The 22,941-nt window shown below is 42.3% G+C and overlaps 1 protein-coding gene across 15 annotated transcripts in view; it reads left to right on the top strand.

The window, feature by feature from the left end:
- TMCC3 (transmembrane and coiled-coil domain family 3) overlaps nt 1-22,941 on the top strand; it is a 271,622-nt gene that overhangs the window by 223,150 nt on the left and 25,531 nt on the right. Inside the window, exons 1-2 of one of the 15 annotated variants that reach the window (XM_049093922.1) lie at nt 20,310-20,505; nt 20,820-20,996. The exons of 12 other annotated variants lie outside the window; for them this stretch is intronic. The gene's annotated coding sequence lies outside the window, so the exon portion shown is untranslated. Of the gene's footprint in view, nt 1-7,032; nt 10,335-20,309; nt 20,506-20,819; nt 20,997-22,941 lie in introns of those variants that run through there. 2 more of the 15 variants (XM_049093927.1, XM_049093929.1) reach the window with 2 other exon arrangements.

The raw sequence follows: 22,941 nt of genomic DNA, 5'->3' as shown, positions 1-22,941 counted from the left end.
GGCCTGTGTAAATATGGATTGTAGAGCTTTGTGGTCACTACCAGTTTATGAGGTGCTTGAAAGAAATGCAAATTATTTTTATCCTTGCCCTGAATCCTCCCTAATTGCCTAGTGGGTTTCTAGGTATTTAAATTGCCTAAACTGAACCACCAAAACCTGTATTGCCAGATCCTTTTCAAAATGTAAATGCAGCCCGTGTGATTGAAGAGATGGACAAATACCTGGGTTTGAGTATGCCAGCTGCTGGCTGGAAACGAGCTGGTTCTCCACCCACTTCCCTGGCAATTTGAAAGTAATCCTGGTTCTAACCAGACTGGATTGGATCTAACTTTGCACTAGATCCTTTGACAAGTGGATATCCTTCCCTTTCCTGGAAACTTCAAACTCCGTGAAACAGATTTTGTGGGACAGTGTCAGCCACTGTCAGTCTACGGTGAGAAAGACGGGTGTGGTGGCGGTCTCCTCCGAGCTGTGGGCTGGGAGAGGAAGCGGCAGTGGGGAAGTGTACATCTGCACCACCGGGGCTCCTCCCACCACCCCATGGTGACGAAGGCTGGACTCCCTGTGGGGTGGGAAATGTCCCATCTCAGCAGAGTTCTGCCCCTGGGAGCTGCATGATCGCGTGGGAATTCACATTTGATTTGTGACTTTGTAGGTGTGCCCGTGCCATGGAAAGTTTCTGTACATTGCTACAAAATATATATAATCTTTCTTTCTTTGATTTCCTAGACATTAAAATGCTTGAACACATTTATTCAAGTAATTTTTTTTCCAATTAGTTTGGTATCAAAGGTTGATCTAGAACATTGCAAAGGTGGACTACCTGTTGGTAATGATCCCCAGCCTTTAGAAACAAATAATTGGGGCTAGAAGAGGGGTATGGAAAGTTAGAAGACTTTTCTGCTTATCATTCGATCTTTTACATCTTAGAGATTAAATTTCTGTTACTTAAAAAAAAAAAAGGAGGGCCCATTGTTCTAACAACAGAGCATCTTAGCCTCATAATATTGTGAGTGAAGTGGTCATGTACAGTTTGAGTTGGAATGAAATGGGAAAATTGCCACCTGTACTACAGAGAACTGCTTGTAAAACCACTACTACTGCCTTCTGTGACAGGCTGTTCAAAAGGAGGGGTCTCTTGCCAACTGCTTGTGGACAAGGGTTTTCAGGAGAAGCCTTCTCATGTGGGCAGGCCCCTCCCAGCTCTTCCTCCTCCTGGATCCTGTCCTGCAGCTGGCCCAGGAAGAGTGGGTTGTCTCAAGTGCAAGCAAGGTTAATTTGCAGGCTGCCTCCAAGTTCATCTGTAACCTGTGGGAAATTGAGAGTCTCTCTGCCTTGACTACATCCTTTACACTTTGGGATGTGACCCAGGAAGACCAAGTTGGGCCCCACTGCAGGTGGTGACCCAGAGGCCTTTAAGTCCAGATCACAAGTTAAGTAGGCCCTCAAATTTAGACTTTAACATCATTACCCAGGAATTAAGTACAGAGCCAGAGATAGACCAGTAGGATTAAAAAACAGATGTTAACTTATCAAGTAACTTAAACACAGATGCATACCCACAGTTTATTATACTATGTAACTTACCCCAGGGTTTTTATTTTTAAATGTTTGTAAATTGTGAAATATTACACATAAAAGACAATCCATTTAAAAAATAACATGAAACACTCCTGCACCTAAAAACCCAGGGTAAGAAATTGAACTTGACCCTATGACTTTTTCCCTGATTGCATAACCCTCTATCATAAGCCTCCCCTCCTCCCAAGAGGTCATGCTGTACATGTACGTGTTAACCATTCCCTTACTTTATCATTTCACCACCTATGTGTTTATACCTAAATAGGAGTTGGCCTGCACTTGATCTTTAGAGAGTGGAATTCATATTGTATGTGGTTTTCTTTGATTTGCTTCTTTTAAGATTTATCTTTTTTAATTCTTATAGCTTTGGTTCATCTCATACCACTGTACAAATGCACTTGGTATATATATATTCATTCTATTGCCTGTAGACCTTTGGGTTATTTCTGGGTGGTGGTGGTGGTGGTGGTGTGGGAACATCGCCGCTTTGAACATGTTTAATACACTTTCTCAACATGGGCAGTTCTAGAAATGGATTTCTGAGTCTCTAAGGTACGTGCCAAACAATTTTTGATGTTTTAAGAAGTCATTAAATGTAAACATTTTAAATATATCTTGTAATATAATGTCAGCATTGCTTTGTTTAAATTCTGGAACCATCAAAAAATGTTTTTACATTGAAGTAGTCCTATCCTTTTTTAGCTCCTGAGAAACTTTAACCCTAAGGAGATAGCCTTCCTGTTTTTTTGTAGTTGTTTGCAGAAACCATTTTTGAAGGGCAAAACCAGACTTTAAAATCTGAGAATCACAAAAACAGTCTAGCCCTCAAGAGCCACATGAGCTATATGCAAATAGTCACCACATACTCATTCCGTGACTCTCTTCTGCTTACCAGCCTGAATAGTTAGGCCAGTTATTTTGCTATTTTTTTTAAATGTTATTTTGCTATTAGTAAAATCTTAGGGCCTAAGAGGAGACAAGGAAGTATCTTAAGTGTGCTAATGAAATTTTAAAGGTATTTGCATATTAGTCTCAGTTGGAGGGTACAAACACTGGGAACTTTATTAAGATCTGAAAATTGCAAAGAGAGAAACTCTACCAAAAAAGAATATAAAGCAAAATGTATCTCTGTCCTCAGATTCCCAGCCCTGTTCTCTAGAGATGACTACCATTCACAGTTTCTAAGATTTTTTTTTTTAAAGATTGTATTTATTTATTCATGAGAGACACAGAGAGAGAGGCAGAGACATAGGCAGAGGGAGAAGTAGGCTCCATGCAGGGAGCCTGATGTGGGATTTGATCCTGGGACTCCAGGATCACGCCCTGGGCCGAAGGCAGGTGCCAAACCGCTGAGCCACCCAGGGATCCCCTAGGATTTTCCATACAACTAGAGTACCCTTGTATTTATATATTTAAAACCCCCAACACTGTACTTCTTTTAAAGCACAAACGTTTATAGACCTAGCTCTGCATCTTTCTTTTCTCCCTAACAGTTCAGCTTGGATAGCTTTCTGTGGTAGCCCATTCACATTGACCTCCATTTTAGTGGCTGCATTGTTTTCCATTGTACTAGAATTTTCTTTGGTGGTTCCACATTTGATAGAGGTCTGTGCTGATTCCAGAATTGGAAATAGATCATAGTGGTGGAGGTGGTGCAAGGAGATTCTTCTGTTATCAGCAGCAAAGAATAAGGAAAAGAGGCAAAGATCTGAATTTATTGGATATCACTTCTGTTCTTTAAATCTCTTTATTTATTTGCCTATTTCTTTATTGCCTTTTATACTTCCTTGGAGAACTGTATGGAAGCTCAAAAGAGCTAGGTTCTTTTTCCTCCTTGCCCTTCCTTCCCTGTGGTGACCATTGTGGTGGTAGAGATTGTGATATTTAAGTTTGTGAGAGAAAGGAATGTATTTACAAGTTCCTGCCTAAAAAACTGAGGGATTCCAGCTCTGTTCTCTCCCACCTGTAGTATAGTTGACACCGTATGATAATGGGAGTGTTATACCTGATGAGCAAACTTTTTTAAAGATGTTATTTATTTATTTATTTATTTATTTATTTATTTATTTATTTGAGAGAGAGCACTTGCACATACATGTGAGTGGAGGGAGGGCCAGAGGAAGAGAATCTGAAGCAGACTTCCCACTGCGTGTGGAGCCTGATGCAGGGCTCCATCACATGGCCCTGAGATCATGACCTGAGCCAAATCAAGAGTTGGAGACCCAACTAACTGAACCACTTTGGCATCCCCTGATTAGCAAATTTCTTTTATGATAATTCATCTGTTTGGCTATGGAAGAGTTTCTTTGTATAGAGCTTACCATTGCATTAATATTTGTCTAACAGTAGTGTTTGCAAACACTAGGTTGCCTGTACAAGCACCTTCTCTTTTTGTTTCTCTTTGGCTGGCTGAGCCAGCTCCTACAGTAGAGGCTGAAAATGCCAGATCTTGTTTCCACAGACTAGTGCACGGACATATGACTCAGTCCTGACCAAAGGGACCTAAGAGGAAATCTGCTGAGGAGTTTCTGGAAAATGTTTTCCTCCCTAATAAAATGTGAAAGAAAAAGCATTATAACTTGTCTAGAGCCAGAAATTGTCTACATGTGATTCCTAGAACCACAGTAGCTCTTTTGCCTCCGTGAGGGAACAAGCAGATGTCCTAGGGGTAGTGGAAAGAAAAAATGGATAGAGCTTGGGTCTTTGATAACATATTTAAGCCACTAAAATTTCATCCGATCCTTTTAGTTTGTGAGCTCAGAAGGGCCCTTATTATTGAATTTCTTTTATTCAGCTACTGAAATTATCATACCTGATACGGAATTTCACCCACAGGAAATAGCTAAGTACAAAACAACTCTGTTATAAGACAGCTGAGTGCCTACTATGTTCAAAAGAAATTGTAAGGCTCCAGGACTGCAAGAAAGATGGGGAAAGAATCAGTAATAATATGAGGCAGTAAAGGATTTAGTGCTACAGGAAGAAACCCAGAGCAGCAGGAGTTCTGAGTGAGCGCTGATTTCTAGATTAGAGGTGTTAAGAAGTGACTTTGTGTGGAAAAGGTTAGTCTGAGCCAGACTGAGGGAACCCTGTGGTTTTGGGAGGTAAAAAGTTGAGTTTGGTAGTTGAAGCCCAGGGTTCTAGAACAAATGCAGGCTGTGGACCCCAGAGCTGAGTTGGAACTCTGGCTCATTACTTTCTGGTTTGTGACCTTGTCAAAGTCCTTGACTTCCGTGGTACTCATAATAGACTAAACATAATCTGTAGAATTGAGGTGAGCACTAGAGACAAAATATGTTACATACCTATCCCATTGGTGGGCAGGCACCAAGTAGATGGTAGAGGTGGAAGGTTGCTGACACTGCCTGCCTGGGGTGAGCCTGTAGAAATAACGTGGGCATGTCTTTTTGACCTGATCAAAGTTCGTCTGGATCAGGCCAGTTGGTTGAGTTAAGAGTCCAAATATGAAACCCAGAGAGACAGGTTTGAGGTCAAGACACAGAGGGACTTAATTTCCAATGAAATGAATTTAGGCTGCATCCTGTAGGCATCCTGTGTGACGCTGTGTCCGAGAGGGGCACTCTGAGACAGTCAGATGCTGTAGGAGGTGGGCTCAGTGGTCCAGGGGTGAGGCATTGAAGACCTGCACTAGGTAGCAAGTGTTGGAGAGAAGGGAGGGGCTGGGAGTTGGGTTGATTGTCAAGAAAGAGAGAATTTAGTGATGTGATGGGTAGTGGGGAGGAAAGAATTAGCAAGGAGTTCTAAAGACTGAATGCCAGTCAGTTGCTCAGTGTGACATTCAGAGTAGACTTGTGACGCTTTCAGATAATCATCTCCCCAGGTTTGGACAGGAATACTTGGCAAGGATTATTAAAATGTTTGATGAATGATGTTGTAGAAGTGGAAAATAAGTGATGGTGCCCAAATCTGCTTGTTATTTAATTTTACCTCATTATGTTTGTCACTTTCCCACTGTTTATATATAAAGTTTTGTTCCTTTGAAAAATTTGCCTGTTAATAAGATAAACATACTCTTGCCTCTGATTAGATATGATTGAACACTTTGAGTCAGTCCTGTAATATGAAATGTATATTCACTGATTGTTGACTCCATGTTTATCCAGGATGAAAAGCAGTTGAGCATTTTTTTTCTCTGACACAGGGATTGTGGCACTTACAGATATATATCTACGTTGCCTTCTTAAGAGAACATCGTTCATAATATCTAAAGTAATGAATGACAGAAGCATCATCAAGTTTAGAAATCAAAGACATTTCAGTTCATCAAATTCAGGGTAATGTCTTGGGCTGAATGAGGTTTCATAATGTTCTCAGTTGGCAAATCTTGAACAGATGGTTCTTTAACATTTTGAAATGCTGAATAAGGTAGGTGGACTCAGTTGAATTAATAAAGGACACCACATTGAAATATTGTTACATCGTTAGCAGCCCTTGGAGTCATCAGCTTTCCTAATAGTAGGCAAAAAAAAAAAAAAAAAAAAAAAACTTCATCATTGGTTATCTCAGGGAACCATGAGTAAAGCCTCTTAAGAAAGGCAGTCTTCTGACTGAGCATTAATAAGTTTTCTAGCAGTAATTGCACATAGGCAGTTCTGTAGTAAGCTCAAAACAAGTGTCCTGAGTTCTTGTGGTCTCTTTGGGAAGTTAGGGCTCTGGGCCAGGTATGGACTCAGGATTTGGTTAATTACAGTTGCCAGGGAAGAGAAAAGCATCTGACATTGAAACGTTTCCAGTTAGCTTTCTATCCTTCACATGCCTTCCTCCCCCCCCCCCTCCGCCCGCTTTTACTAATTTGGTTTAAAAAAAATTTTTTTTTTTCCAGATAGAATTTGAGTCATAATAGATCTACAGTGTGCTTAGGTATACTGTGGTGCTTTCCTACTGTCAAAAGAATCTGGGATATTTTCCAACTGTGGCTTAGAGTGAGCAGAATACAACTTGGGCATACATTGAAGGATTTCACTTTTCATTCCACAAATAAAAGACCAAAGGAATCGTAGCCTTCAACGAAGGCTTGAACTCCTGCCTTTTCTTTCATTTTGTTAAAAACTTTGCCCTTTGGGGGCACCTGGGTGGCTCAGTGGTTGAGCATCTGCCTTTGGCTCAGGTAATGAGCCTGCAGTCCCGGGATCAAGTCCCACATCGGGTTCCCTGCAAGGAGCCTGCTTCTCTGCTTACGTCTCTGCCTCTCTCTGTCTCTCATGAATGTAATTAAACTCTAAAAAAAATTTTTTTTTGCCCTTTGTAATCTGTGGAGCCCTCTGATAAAAAGCTCCAGGACTGCAATCACTGGAATGTGTTTGGCCTCTTAAGCCTCCAGAAGAGAGAGAAATAGCGATGGGATAAATTATGTCATGTATTTATGAGGCAAAGTGCCTGATTTCCTCTCATGGGATGGATATTATTATTGTAGGTGAGAACTCAGCTGTCCTTAGCTTCAAATGATTTTTTTTTTTTTAAATAGTGGATTTGGTTATACGATTGCTGCATCTCCTGCGGCCTCTGCCACTTAGTGTTGATATGTGATGACGTGTGAGCATACAGGCATATATTGACCAAATCCTACAGATTAATGGATCCTTCTTATATCAATGTGTACACAGCACTTGAACTGTATCTGAAGTCCCTATGTACAGTATAACCACAGTTCTGTGTTTTTAAAAAGTTAAGAATCTAAACAGTATATATAATGGAGCGTTTTATGGGTGATTTTTTTCTCCCTAAGCTTTTTGATATCTCAAAATTTCTACTTCTCAGTATATATATATATATATATATATATTTTTTTTTTTTAAAGGTTTTATTTGAGAGTGAGAGTGCATGTGGCGCTCACACAAGGGGAGGGTCAGAAGGGGAGGGAGAGACACAAGTAGACTCCCCATTGAACACAGAGCTGATGCGCGGGGCTCCATCTCAGGACCCTGAGATCACAACCTGAGCAGAAACCAAGAGTCAGACCCTCAACTGACTGAGCCACCCAGCACCCCTATTTCTCAATATTTGTATGATTCAAAAAAAATCACCACTTTTAAAACCCTGGCTTTCCCTTGCCTACATGGTAAATTGTCAGGACTAGCACGGCTTACAGAGCCAGCTGTAGGCTGTCTGTATTGTCTCATGCCTCTGCCTTTTAGAAATACTTGCCCTACACCTCTGTTTATTGCCCCAGCCCTCAACTGTACCCTGATTTAGAACAACCCATTCAGTCCTTCTAAATTCCAGACACCTCAAGAAACCGTTTCCCAAATACTCTGCTTCTTGGCGCTATGGACGTGTTGTGCTCCTCGCTAGGTTCTTTGGCTGATTTTTGAGCCTCCTCTTCTGTGTCCAAATCAAGTATCATCCTCTTAGAAGTTGTCTCACCGAAGGCTTCTGGTTACTTATTTCTGCCTTTTTATCCCTTATAGTACTTATTACCTTCTTCCATGTAGTTCTTGCATCAGCCTGTCCAAACAGCTCCTGCGGCAGAGTTTGTTATATTCACCTTTCTGACTCTGGCACTTTTAGCATAGTGCCTGGCTCACAAAAGATATCCAGAAAAACATTTTTTTTGAGTGAAGAATATATATTTTGGGGGCTTGGTTTGGAACCTAAATTAATCAATTCCATTAACTATCAGTTCCATTAACCTGAATTAGTCAATTCCATTGGCTATCATAAAAACATTTGGCTTAAGTAAGTGAATAAGCTCTAATTGTACTTTGTGTGCTTTTAGTTAAATTTGAGAAACATTGGCTTTCTTTTTTTTTTTTATTTTTTAATTTATTTTTATTTATTTATGATAGAGAGAGAGAGAGAGAGAGGCAGAGACACAGGCAGAGGGAGAAGCAGGCTCCATGCACCGGGAGCCCGATGTGGGATTCGATCCCGGGTCTCCAGGATCGCGCCCTGGGCCAAAGACAGGCGCCAAACCGCTGCGCCACCCAGGGATCCCAAACATTGGCTTTCTAAATAACCATTATGTAATGAACCAGGGCATGTGCAATCGGCATCAACAATTGTTTTGGATGTTGCTGCATTTTGCAGAATTTAAGATTAAATATCTTTGTATCTAAATCTGGTATGTTTAGTCATGCAGCAGATATTAGTATTTTGCTAATACGCCATACAGATTTCTCTGTTTTCTCTGTGTTTCGTACATTTGCTCTTTTGTATTCTATAACTAACAATGAGCATTTATTAGATGGTATCTTGAAAGTTTCAGAAACTTTAAAAATGTTAAGGACCTGACAAAATGCAGTATGAATTTGCCGCACTAAGGAAGTTAAAGATTAAGAGCTAGAACTGAGCACTACAGTATGTTCATCACCATTCACTTATTGAGTATCTGCAATGTCTTTGATCCTGCGAAGTTATAGTAATTTTGACAGCCGCTGTATTTTTGTTGTCTGAATTTTTTTTGTATTTTATTTTTTACTGTTTGGGGGAATAACTTGCAGTAAAGTGGGTACATCTTAAATGTACAGTTGGATGATTTTTCCCTGTGTGCACACTGCATGGCCCCCGCCCGCACCAGCGTTGTGTGCTCCCTGTACCACCTCCTGGCACATCATTCTCCCTACCCCTGCTTCCCAGCCAGGGTTACTGACCACGGTTCCGACCTCCAGATCAGAAGAATCCTATAGTGTGGATGTTTTTGCATAGGGTTTCTTTAAGTGTGACCGAGATTCATCTATGCTGCATTAATAGCTGTCATTTTTTAAAAATATTGATTTATTTATTTTAGGGGACTAATGAACAGAGGGAGAGGGAGACTAAGCAGACTCCCTGCCAAGCGGGGCTCAATCCCACCACCCTGAGACAGTGACCTGAGCCAAAGTCGAGAGTCAGATGCTCAACTGACTGAGCCCCCCACCACCAGGTGCTTCAGCTGTTCATTCTTGTTATTTGCTGCATGTAGGTTTTTTTTTGTTTTTTTGTTTTTTTTTTAAGATTTTTATATATTCATGAGAGCCCCAGAGAGAGAGAGGCAGAGACACAGGCAGAGGGAGAAGCAGGCTCCATGCAGGGAGCCTGATGCAGGACTTGATCCCCGGTCTCCAAGATCACACCCTGGGCTGAAGGCAGTGCTAAACCACTGAGCCACCCGGGCTGCCCTGCATGTGGGTTTTAACTGCTTTTTTGCTTCATGTTCATTTTGGTGAGTAAGCTTCATTATAAGGAAGAATCCACACTTGGGCTATTACTTGGTATGTACTGAGGGCTGCCAGCCTCCCAGACCTGCTCATAGCAGAGTTCAGCCACCTTGTTTTCTCAAGTGAGGGACCTACGACTGGAGAGCTATCTAGACCCCCAGATCCCCCGACTGACCAGGGTCAGGAAGAAACCACGGCTGTGCTCTGTCACAGTTCAAACCCGCTCATGTGGATGATCCCGGTCACTAGGAACGTAGTCTTGGGAAGTTAGAGATTTAGAAATCCTTCATCAGCAAGACTTAAAAGTGCTGGCCCTTAAATGGTTAAGAATGTCAATTATCTAAAGATTCAATTCATTCATCTGTGACACTTCCCTGTTAGTATCAGTAACAGATGTTACTGTGTTTATGAAATTTATTCTTTGATAAGAACCAATTTTTAAGGAGGAAGGAAGAGAAGAGTTTTAATCAGTACACATGCTTATTCTGACTTTTGCAGTGTCAGTGCCTTGTCTTGGCCTTTTGCTGTTTGCAGGTGTAGTCCTTTTAAAGCTTCAATGAAAACCCCAGAGCTTTTACCTAGGATGAGAAGTCAAAGGTAAGCACCACTCAGTGATCTTTGCAAGTAAAAAACTGTCCTTGATCAGATACCTCGCTGCTAAGGTAGTAATGATTCATAGAAAGTTTCATAGAGTGTTACAGGAGAGATTAGTAAACTCAGCAATGGAAAATTTATTACCCCACTGGCCAGGAAGTAACCTTTCTTTACTCCACGGGCCCGGAAGTAACCATAAAACATTCTCCGGTATGTTAGAGCCTCCTTAAATATAATTATCAAACGCAGAAACATGTGGCTTATATTTTTCCCCAATTATAAATTATAAAGCACTATTTTTCAAACAGGATTAAATCTCATTTATTGGTCATGGAATGAATTTAATGCATAACAACTATCATTTTATATTTTTATATGGAAAAGTAGAAGGAAGAGTGCAGCAAATACCCATCTTCCTTATCCAGATTCAATACTTAAACTTTTCATTTTTACTTTTTTATAGTGTGTGTGTAATGTTTCAAAGTAAGTTACCTGCAGACATCAAGGTATTTTGTTTCTGACATGTATATAAAAACAAGGAGTTTTTCTACATAATAAAACTAACATACCCTAACAAAATTATGATTTCCAATATGCAGTGGTCCAAAAAATGAGCTACGTCTCTTTTTAAAACTGTGCTTATAGTTGGGTTGCATGTAGTAAAGATAAGTATTATTTCATAAAACCTGTTTCAGTTGCAGATACGTTGTGTATACATGCATACACATATATACGTATGTTTATTGTAGATACATATTAGTGTGGATCTCCTTCAGAAGAGCAGTATAGAGATAGTTACATTAAGTATTCGCTACTGAGTGATACTGCTAGTTCTGAGTATTGTATGACATCTAAAACGAATACTTTCAGTAACCTAAAAATCCAGCAAGAAGGATAAAACAAGTAGGGCCCCTCTCAACAGTATTAATAAGAGCCAGAATGGATCAGGAAGGAGAGAAAGTAACATGGGTAGGGGTTCCTTGGAAAGGCCTCCTGGAAGAATTCTTGAAGGGGTGGTAGGATCTGGATTAGATCAAGGTCTTGGAAAGGGTACGCCCAGAAAGGAATGATGTAAGTATTGAGGTGGAAAGAAAGTGCAGAGATGTGTCGGGCACACTGGTGTTAAGGTCTCTCAGGAAGGTGGTACAAGGAAGGATGGGGACCTAGGATATTTGGAAGAGGAAACATCACTCAGGGATTAAGTGCCAGCAAGAGGAAGAACCCAATTGCTTTATTAGAGGAAGAGCCATTGTACATCCTAGACAGTGTTGTAACAGGAAGAAAGTAGAAGTTTAGAAGATGACTGTAATGACTCTCCATGGCTGGGTTGAAGCCCTGAAACACTGAGTGCAGTGCAGCCTGTTTAAGTGAGGTAGGACATGGGGGATCTGGGGATAGCAAGGAAGGGTCAATCTAGGGAGAAATTATTGGGCAGAGAAGTAACAGGATCTGGTGACAGCTTGAGTCAGGGGTGGAGAGAGAACCTGGGTAGAATTAGAGAATGATGCCACTGATAGGGAAGGTCATGGAATTACCTACAGCCTGGTTCAAAAACAAAACAAAAAACACAGCCCATGCATCTGTGAAAACCAGCTTCTGTGACATAACACTCAAGAATTAGTTTAGGAGTATTTTTACAGGAAGTAGCAAGTTATAGTCATTACATGAGGTTTTCTAATACATTTTTTCCTTATTTTGCTTAGAGACTTAGGGAAATGTCAGACCTCTCTCTTTAGGGCCTTATTTAGTTCTAGTTTCACCAACATAGCAACATAGAAGACTAATGATATGGATTTAAAAACTTAAGGACCAGATTCTGAGGTTTTAAGTTTTAGTCATGTGAGGTCTTGTACCTTTTCAAAAGTTGGATGAAATCACTCAAATACTAGATATTTTTGGGTAAATAGGCATCTTTTGAAAAATTCTCTTTACCGCTCAGTTCAAGTTCATTGAAACTTAATTCTGCAGGGGCCTCCTGTGTGCTTTGAGACCTTGCTTGTCTTTTCTCCCCCTACATCTCCACGTGCATACACAAGCAGATTCCATGAAGCAGGGTAGTGAGGGTATTATCAGCTTCTCCTGAAGACCTTAATCATGGTGAAGGCAGCATTGTGGCTCTTGGCTCTGGACTTTTCTGAGGTATGTCAGAAAAGAGCACCTAACTCTGCACCAAGCCCTGTTCCAAGCACTTCACAAACATTCATTCGTTTAATCTTCACGATCGCCCTGTGAAGTAGGTACTGTTGTCACCATTTTACAGATGAGGAAACTGGGGTGTAGAATAAGCAACTTGCTATGATGATATGTTTAACATGGTAGAGCTGGGATTTGAACCTGCGTGGTCTGGCTCTGAATCTGCTTTTAACCACTAACGGATGCTACCAACATGATAGAATTAACTTCTGTGTAGGTACACATGGCCTTGGAATTGGGCCTTTCCTATGAATCTCAGCTGGCTGGTGGCTTGCAAGTGTTTTGAGTAGGCCCTGGAAGGCTATTGTCAGCCCAAATATAGGTCTAAGAAAGGTCACGGGATAGTGTTTATCTTAAAAATCACAATCCACAATTCAATTACGTTCTTTGTAGTTTTCCTTTTTTCCCCAGATTACAAAACAATGTGTTCCTAGAGGACTATCCTCTAACCGAAATACAGATCTTCAGTGCTTTTAAACCGCTGTGGCTCCTGGAGAAGGAAGCCTCCTCTTGCCTTCATCTTGGTAGCAGAGCCTCTAATGATTATATACCTACCAGGGCTTTAACCAGAAGAGGGACTTTATGTGCAAACTGGCATGTTTCACTGGTGTTGAGAATCATCGTTAGTGGTTAAAACAGAAGCAGCCTACATATTTTGTTCAAGATATCTTGGGATTTAAGCTAGTTTCTTCTCTGACTTATTAATGTCAGATTGAGAACATCTCTAGTAATTGCGTAGTGGCCCCAAAAGCTGCCTAAAACCGTTGGTTACTATTGCTCTTCTGGTTTCTCTCCCATACATATTTTTTTCACTGTGCAGTATTTAATGGAGACATAGTGATTTATGTAAACCAAATCTTAGGGGTTGTAAGGGTGTGGGAGACGTGTTTGTGTCTAGTAAAGGGTCTGCATATCGCAGCAGGCTCTTGGTAAAAGATGGAGATGTTAGAGTGCAGCAGACCTTGGAGCCAGCGGGAGTTACAGCTCTGCTGCTTACTGGCTTTATGACTTCAGACAAGCCACTTGCTTTTTCTGTCTGTAAAGTTGGAGTAATTATCCTAATCTCATATTCTTGAGAGGAAAAATAAAATAATGTATGTGAAGTGTATAGGAAATTATGTAATGCTTCAGTCTTTAACTGGTTTCTTCCGTCTTTAAAATTAATCTGTACTATTTTGCCAGGATCCTGCTTTCTCTTGGACCCGTTCTTCTTGAGGTCTGCTTTTGTCCTTTAAAACAAATCATTGCCTTCTTAGACTTTGTAGGATAAAGGGACTCCTTGATTTTTGTGGGTACCTTCTATTGAATTATGATTTCCAAAGGGACAGGGAATTATACTTGATAATGTTGGTGGGGCAGTAAACATATTTTTTAAGTTTTTCATTTAACGCAGTATAAGACTGCATCCTTATGCCCTCACGAATAATGGATTGAGTTAAAACACGGTGTGTTAGAAGGAGCAGACACGTGGATTCTCAGCCACAGTTCTGATGGTGCCCCAGGGAGGAAGGGAGTACACCTGTGTATTCTGTACCTTGTGGGGGTTAATATTTGTCATTTGCTATTTGGAGCAACAGAAAGCCATGAAACACATCAGTTTTCTGAATGTTTGATCTTTCACATGAATCATGAGACCTGAACTGCATGCAGTCCAGTCTGTCTTGAAAACAGTCCTGAATAACCTCAGTGGCAGGTTCTCCTTGATCTTGTCATCTCCAATAGCTGAGCAAATGTAAACATGAGGGACAACTGGCTACCCCAGTTGGCTGTTTGTCTACCATTGATTGAGCAACAGAGACTAAGGTCCTATTGAGGAAGGAATGTGGGGCAGGACACAATTGGCTTATTAGACATTGTGTCCCTTTGAGGCTTCAGTATAGCGGGGTGCCACATGTTCTACACTTAGATATAGCAGAATAAGCACTGTTAAAGGGGGAAATGCAGATTTTGTGGAGAGCAAAAAAGAAGCAATCGGTTCTAACTGAGCATGGAAGTGGGGGTAGCGTTGTGGAAGAGGCAATATCTGAACTAGTCCTTGAAAAGTAATTTGGGGGATCCCTGGGTGGCGCAGCGGTTTAGCGCCTGCCTTTGGCCCAGGGCACCATCCTGGAGACCCGGGATCGAATCCCACATCGGGCTCCCGGTGCATGGAGCCTGCTTCTCCCTCTGCCTGTGTCTCTGCCTCTCTCTCTCTCTGTGTGTGACTATCATAAATAAATAAAAAAAAAAAAAAAAGGAAAAGTAATTTGGGGTGGAGGCCCCAGAGGCCATGCTAGGGATGGGGAAGTGGCAGGCCCTGAATACACTGTAATAGGAAAGTGCATGAAGCATTCAGGGGCTTATTGGATCAAGGGAATAAGATAAAGACTGAAAGCTTAGACTTTGGTACAAATCCTGGTTCCTTATTAATTAGCTATAACTACAACTTATTTGATGCCTTCCCATTCCAAAGCACAGCTATTGACACCTACTTCATGGAACCCTGGAGGTGAAATGAATGTATATAAAGCTCCCACCTTACCCTGGTACCTTGTGCGTAGATATATTCAAAATATCCTTATGGACAGATCTCCTGGCATATGGCTAAGAGAGTACCCTGATCAGAAGAGTTCTATTACATTCTTTGCTAAGGATTTCACTCTTTAGGGAATTTTTTTTATTACCTTTTTTTTTTTTTAAAGTAGGCTTTAGGGACGGTTGGGTGTCTGCCTTCGGCCGGGAGCATGGCCCTGGAGTCCCGGGATCGGGTCCCGCATCGGGCTCCCTGCGTGGAGCCTGCTTCTGCCTCTGCCTGTGTCTGCCTCTCTCTGTGTGTCTCTCATGAATAAATAAAGTCTAAATAAATAAATAAATAAATAAAGTCGAAAGAAAGAAAGAAAGAAAGAAAGAAAGAAAGAAAGAGAAGAAAGAAAGAAAGAAAGAAAGAAAGAAAGAAAGAAAGAAAGAAAGGAAAGAAAGAAAGAAGAAAGAAAGAAAGAAAGAAAGAAAGAAAGAAAGTAGGCTTTATACCCAACATGGTGGGGCTTGAACTCATGATCCTGAGATCAGGAGTCACATGCTCTACTGACTCAGCCAGCCAGGCACTCCTAGTCTACAGGATTTTAAAGGTTTTGAGAAGGAACAGGATCTGATCTGGTTTATCTTTTAAAAAGGTAGTTTTATTTGGCCCAAGGTGATGAGAGTTTTTATATTGCTTGGCCTCACTTGAAGCTTAACACAGCTTCCATACAAAAAAATAAATCCTAGAATGTTGACTGAATGTACTTTTCATGGACATTAAATTTTTTTTCCTGGAATATGATGCTGTTTATGGTTTGGGTTGAACAAAAGGAAGATTTTTATTTCTAGTTGCTATTTAGTGATAGTACTCCTGGCTTACATTAGAAAAAATAAAATTGCACCAAGGAAATAAATGCCATATTGCAAAAGGGAAAGAAACTAATAAGGATCAGGTTTTTTCCTACTACAAAATTAAGTATATTATTTCTAAGCCTTATCTGATGGCTAGTTGTGTTCTGACCTATTTATAACGAAATTCTATACTACAGATTATCTGCTACATATGCAGTATTTTTTATGGTACCCAAAACAAATTAAACCCTGATCTACAGAGAATAATTTAATGATGAGGCTTAGGTTTGCTTAGGTTTCCTTTGGGGCCTGAGGATCAAGTTCTGTTTCCTGGCTCAGTCTTACTAAGCAACTTTTAATAGGACACAAGCCAAGCTGTGACCTTTACTGTGGCTTTCTCTGGGTGTCCCGACAATGGGGGACAGAAGTAGTTATGCCAGTTTATGAGTTGGGTATGTTTGACCACATTCCCCTTATTACATTTGGGAGTGAGAGTATAGCGTTCACCTCCAGGCAGGATGACCTATGTAGCATCCATAAAATAAGGTCCACATCCCTCTTTCTCCTAAGAGGTTATGATAAGGCACATGGAAAATAGAGTAGCAGTAATATCCAAGAACTTAAAAATTAAAAAAAAAAGAGGTGCCTGGGTGGCCCAGTGGTTGAGCATCTGCCTTTGGCTCAGGTCATGATCCCGGGGTCCTGGGATCTAGTCCCGCATCGGGCTCCCTGCAGGGAGCCTGCTTCTCCCTCTGCCTGTGTCTCTGCCTCTGTGTGTGTGTGTGTGTCTCTCATGAATAAATAAATACAGTCTTTAAAAAGCCTGGACACTCGTTGCACCCAAGAACCCCCACCCTCCGCATTTTGGGGATAAGGGAGGCAGTGAGTAGATGCCATGCTTCCTGCTCACTGGCTCAGGGGTTGCAGACCCATTTTTCTCTCCTTCAGAGCTGCTTCTCCTGCCTCGGTTCCTGGGGTGGGTCTCTTGGAGTATCATGTGCTATTTCCAGCTCTCCCCTGGCCCTCAAGGCAAGCACTCAGTCCTTTCCCCGGGAAGGTTTTACTGACACCCACTACCCGAAACTGGTGGGGAGTAATTTCCCTGGTGGGAAGGACTCCAGCCCCCCCGGAAGAGGTCAGCTCGGTGCCCAGGGGTTCTCACAGCCCTGTTTCTTCTAAGTGTAAACTAAAAGCCACTGTGATGTTTATTGTGCATTTAGTCCTAAAATTGGGGTTTCCTGCTTCCCCTTCTTCTGAAGGCACCATCCCACATCTCCCCACTGGAAGGAACCGTTAGCCCTTCCTTGTGGAAGGCTGCATTCTTACTACTCAGTCTGCAGAGGTCAGGGGCCCATGTGGGTACTCACTTCCCTTTCTCAAACTTACCTGGCTTTGAGGTCCAGGTGATGCCCAGTGACTCCTTTCTCCTAGGAATAGCCCTATTCTGGTGTCATAGCACATGCCAGTGAGGCCCCTGCCCCAGGGGACTGTGGCTGTCCTTCACCTACCGTTGGTATTCAGCGTAGGTTCTGGTGTCATAGCACATACCAGTGAGGTCCCTGCCCCAGGGGACCGTGGCTGTCCTTCACCTGCTGTTGGTATTCAGCGTTGGTTGCTTGATTTGCATTACCCTGGCCTTCCCTATCTGGTCTCCCCCACCCCCCTTTGATTTCATTCATCTATAGATTATACAGCGTCCAGGAAATCTTTACCAGGTCAGACTAATTTTGTAAGGGGTTAGTTTGTGTTAATCAAAAGTGTGAGTTATAAGCTATTTTGAAGACCATCTACATTTTCTGGTGCACATAACTCAAAGTAGGTTACCACTGCTGCCTGGTAGAGGCTTAATGAAAAGATAATTATTTCTAATTACAGTATCAAGTGTTTGTAAGTGCTTGAAGATGCTTGAAGAATTTGTTTTTGAGAACCTTAAACACTTTGTCTAATCTCCTTTCTTCCATCAATTTGCACTATCTGGATAAAGGGTTGGCCCAGCACAGGAACGTGTATTCCACCCCCTGTTCTCAACCATCCTTAATCCCAGAATAATGAGCTGAATTTCACGTGCAAGCAAGAACTAGAATTTCTGATGCTGTCGAGTTTCTTTTGTCAGTGATGCTGAGAGAGGAAGGGCGGGGGGTGGGGGACATGACATAAAACCTTTATGGTAAAACCGGTGACTCAGTTCCTGATCTGGACACCATGAACTTTAAAAGAGGTTCAGTCCTTTTCCTGGAAAGGTTTTATTAACACATTAACACTTTAAAGAAGTTTATGGTGTCCTATTGACAGACTTGAACTACAGTAGGAAGTGTTCTTTGTCAAAAATAAATTAGTATAAACATTTTATGAAGACACTTTACCAATAAGATATCCTTTTGGATACTATATGGAGCCCTCTATCGTTTTTCATTTCTAGCATGCAGTGGGAAAGAAAGTATTAATGAATATTGAGTATTCTGTATAGGTATCCACGTGAATGTGTTCATTATGGCCTGATAAAGGATGCTTAGCAAGCCTTCAGAGTTACTTCTCCACTGCAGGTTAGCTCAGTTAGCAAGAAAACCAGGTGTCGGGTGCTGGGGTCCAGTGGTTCATTGGCTTCCCTGGGTTCCATGTTTATTGATTGGTGAGATATCTTGCAGGTACATGTCAGCAGCGGGAGGAAGGATGGCTCCCTTGTGTCATATGTATTATTAGAAGCAAAGTGACAGAAAGCTCGCATTTTTTTTGGTAGAATGTAAAAAAGGTATCCCCTAAAGGGCCATGCTGGGCAGCGGCCTTGTGCTCCCTGCCATTACACCCAGCATAGGGAAGGGCGATCTTTCCTTTTCTCCAGGCAGATTCATGACTTATCTGCTGAGTGGCCTCTGCACCCACGTGCATCCGGAACTGAACCCCTCAGTTGTTAGGCCCTTAGACGTGGCTTGCCTCTTCTCCATAGGTCTCTCATCTCACTTCTCTGATTTTTACCTTGTTTCTCTAATTGCCTTTCTTGTCTCAGTGATCCTAAATGCTCGCACATGGTTTTGATAAAAGCGGTAAGCTTTTTTTTTTTAATCTTCAAAATTACTTTGCCTAAAAGCTATGCCTATTTTAAAGCATGGATGAGGAAGAATGAATTCACAGGCCGAATCAAACCTGAGATGGATGTGGTTTCACAGCAGCCCCAGGGCTGCGGGGAAGCAGTGGCATGGATGAGGATTTAGAGTTTAGCCTGCGGGAGGGAGGGTTTGACGACAGAGAGGTCTAAACCCAACCCCGAGTGTTCACACGGCCTGGGTGCCCATGTTAGGGACACGAGTGGGTTTTCACACAGTTGGTGGCTGAGCTTAGGTCTCTTGAAGTCTTGCTATTTATTATCTATGGAGGACCTCAAGAAACCTATATACTTTTTATAAGCCTTACTTTCCTCATCAAATAGAATGAATGTGAAGAACATATGAATACTAAAAAAATTATTTAGCACGATGCCTGACTCATCGTAAAAGTACCCAGTCATTAGAGAGGCAGGCTCTGGAGACAGACCACTTGGATTTCGGTCCCCACTCAGCCATTTCCTAGTGGTGTGCCTGTAGGCAACTTAGCTTCTCTGTGCCTAGTTGTCTCATTTGTTAAATAGTGATAACAGTAGAACATATCTCAGAATTTTTAACAAATGAGAGGACACGCATGTCCCTAACATGGCACTTTTCCTCCTGGGCATGTGGTAGGATTTTACTTCCCTGTCCTGTACTTGCCTTGAAATGCACTAACGCCCAGTGCAGCGAGCAGGGGAAGCCACAGGCATCTCTTCTGGTGGGTGTCTTTAAGCCCCGGGGAATGATTTCACCTGCCACGGCCACCAACAACATCACAGCAGGTCAGAGAGGCTTCCTCATAGCCCAGGTCCCTCAGCTGATTGCCGGCAGTCTTGTTAGCATGAGCAAGAAATGAACCTTTTCTTCTTTTCTATCCTTTTTTTAAAAAGCCACTGCGATGTTGGCATTATTGCCACAGCAAAGCCTAGCACATTCTGATTGACAAACCAAGGAAAAGCCCTGCCTCTGGATTTGAAGTTAGATTCCAGCCAAAATGAGTAAGAGGGCAGAATGTCAGCTATGTTGGCCTGGACACCTGGCCACAAGGACTTGTGAGTGCCTCTGGATACTTGGCAGCTCCTTAGTGGGCCTCTGAAAGCACCCTCATGTGCGCCGGGAGGTACCTGTTGCCTGGGAGATGACAGCCAGTTTGAAGGACCGACTCTTTCGTTGGGTGACAGGGATCAAGAGCTTTTCTTAACATGAAAGCTGCATTGTATGGCTTGGGCAGTTATCCCTCCCTAGTTCCCATCTCTGCGTGCATCTGCATGATCAGGCCCCTCTGTGACCCCCAGAGCCTCAGCCCATGCCCTCCAGGCACCCACGCTGGCCTCTCCCTGCCCTTCACTTGCCCTTTCCCACTTCTCTTAGGTGCAGTTTTGGGTGATGTGCCTCTGCATTGGCTGTCCTTCCCTTTTGTTCGTTTTCCTCTGGAGCTTTCAGGGGTTAAATGTGAAACGTCATGGAGAGAGCCGTCTTTGGAAGGCTGAACAGTGTGTTCAAGCAGCACTGTAATTGATGGAGCTGTGCCCGGCTTCTCGGTGAGCAAGGTGAGCTCACTTACGCTGTGTTGGAAGCTTGGGTTGCTGCAGAGATGACTCAGTGTCCGTTTTTGATGTTAGTCCAAGGCTAGGCTTTTCTGTTAGCCTTTGTTCCAGAACATTGAGGTGACAAGAGAAATGTTCTGCTGCCGGAAGGAAAGCATTATTAGGAATGGCTTTTCACTAGGATGTTGGTGGTCTGCCTTTCACGTAAACTAATAATAACCAAGTGATTCCAAGAGTACTGAAAGGGGCTAGCAGTCATTTTTAAAAATAGCATCTATTCTGCCAAAATGGTAATTCATGTTCATTTTTTTTTTTAGTTGGAAAATACGAAAACATAAAAAGAATGACTTCTCTTAACCCCACTGTGCAAAAGATAACCATTGTTTGGAGCTTGTTTTCCTTTCCATTTTTACATAGAGGTATATTTAAAAAGGAAATTGGAATGACAACAATAGCAAACCTTTTTTGAAACCATTCTCTGTGCCAGGAACTCTGTAAGTACTTCATTTACGTGCACTATCTCATTTATTCCTCACAACTCTTTGAAGAAGGATTATCTCCATTTTACAGACGAGGAAACTGAGACACAAAGAGGCAAAGTCATTTTTCCAAAGCTGCACAGCTCATACAAGTGGCGCCGAGATGGAAACCAAAAGCACTCTTTTCCAGAGCCCAGGGTTCATGCTAATGTCTCACAGTAAAGATAGCTCAGATTAAATTTCATGGAATTTTGCCATGTTAGCTCTGAGTTGTCTGGCTTGATCTCTTGAGAGATTAGCTACAGAAGTGACTTGACAGCTAAGAACACATAACCAATTAATGTCTGTGCCCAAACCACAGCATGTGTCTCCTGATGCGCATGGTCCGCGCACACGTTGGCTCCAGGCGATCCGTGAGCTCTGTCCTCCCCAGGTCCCACCCTGAAGCAGCTGCTCCATGCGGTTGCCCTCAGGGTGGGCTCCACGTTAAATGGAGGACAGCCCCAACTCTCTCCCCAGCACCCACATGAGATTTCACTGTGAGTTTAGGGGATGTATGGGTATCTAGTAATGAAGTGTACATTATTGGCTCTTGATTATCCTGCAGAGCGAGGGTTATAAAAGGCTATAAAAAGGTGCGGCCCAACACTAGCTTCAACCTTTCACCCTCATCAAACATGTGTAACTGAGATTTGCTGACGAGCAGTAAGATCAATTGACCTGAGTTTTGAATGCTCTTGCTTTCCCCAGCCTGGACTCTTGAGGACCTGCCTTAAGCATGGTTTAGAGTGAGCCATAAGTCAGCCAGCTCTCCGTGTGCACACGTTCCTGAGTGTTCGAGGCTGTCCTAGTGCAGAGTCTCTAGGGACGTTGCGACGCCAGCACTAGATGGCCACCTGCGGTGGGTTGCAGGTTAGAGGACGACCAGGTGGTAACCTATGGTGGCATCTGGGAAGGTAAAGGGTAAAAACCTCTGCATCTTCCGATGTGGTGGACTTTTCAGTACCGAGCAGGTTTGGGTGTTTTTTTTTTAAAAAAACAACTTCATCTGATCTTTGAACTCCAGAGGGTAAAAACAGGGTCTTAGGAGCCTCACAGACAAAGTGGAGCAAAAAGACAAGAAGAGTGAGTGATAACTAGTCAAAACGAATGCATGCTGTTAGAGGTGAGGCTTGTGGTCACTGTGGTTACCCTCGGAGGTGGAGGTGATGTACTGATGATTGAAGGGGGGGGTACAGGGAACTTCAGTTTTGTTTTATGGAGTTTTTGTTTTTGTTTTGTTTTCTTGACGGGGGAAAGGGGAGAGGCAGAGGGAGAGAGAGTCATAAGCAGGCTCCATGCACAGCGCAAAGCCTGGTGCAGGGCTCAATCTCACAACCCTGAGATCACAACCTGAACTAAAATCAGGAGTTAGAGTCTTAACTGACTAAGCCACCCAGGCACCCCTTTGTTGTCTGTTTTTTTTACTGGGTCCTGGTTATACAGTATGTCCAGTCTGTGAATGTTCATTGAGTTTTATTCTTATTAAATGTGTGCTCTTTTCTGTGTGTAAATTATACTTCAGTTAAAGTTTAAAAGTCTTTATTTGTATTTGTGTCATTTTGTTGTAGCTTTCTGATAGACTAAGAACAGCTTCATGGTATATGTGCGATTTTGATAAGCAGAAACAGATGGGTGGCAAGCATTGTGAATATCCTTCTTATGAGAGCATCCATAGGAAATTCACACACATTCTGGGAACTTTGGGTTGTATGGTTCACTTAGGATGAATGGCATCAATCAGATGCAGGGTGAGGCCTGAAAGGTTAGCTAGGACCTTATAGTGGCCAGGTTGTATTATTTAATCTTAGAGGCTTGGGGGCGGGGAGCCAAAGAAAGTTTCTGAGAAGTAGAATAGCATAATCAGATCAGGGAATATCTCCAGTGAAATAAAATTCGTAGCCTCATGATTGTACGGTCA

This window comes from Canis lupus, chromosome 15 (genome assembly GCF_003254725.2).
Source record: "Canis lupus dingo isolate Sandy chromosome 15, ASM325472v2, whole genome shotgun sequence".
Classification (NCBI taxonomy): Eukaryota; Metazoa; Chordata; class Mammalia; order Carnivora; family Canidae; genus Canis; species Canis lupus.
The sequence above is the reverse complement of the archived record's forward strand: the minus strand, read 5'-3'. Positions and strand labels throughout refer to the sequence as shown.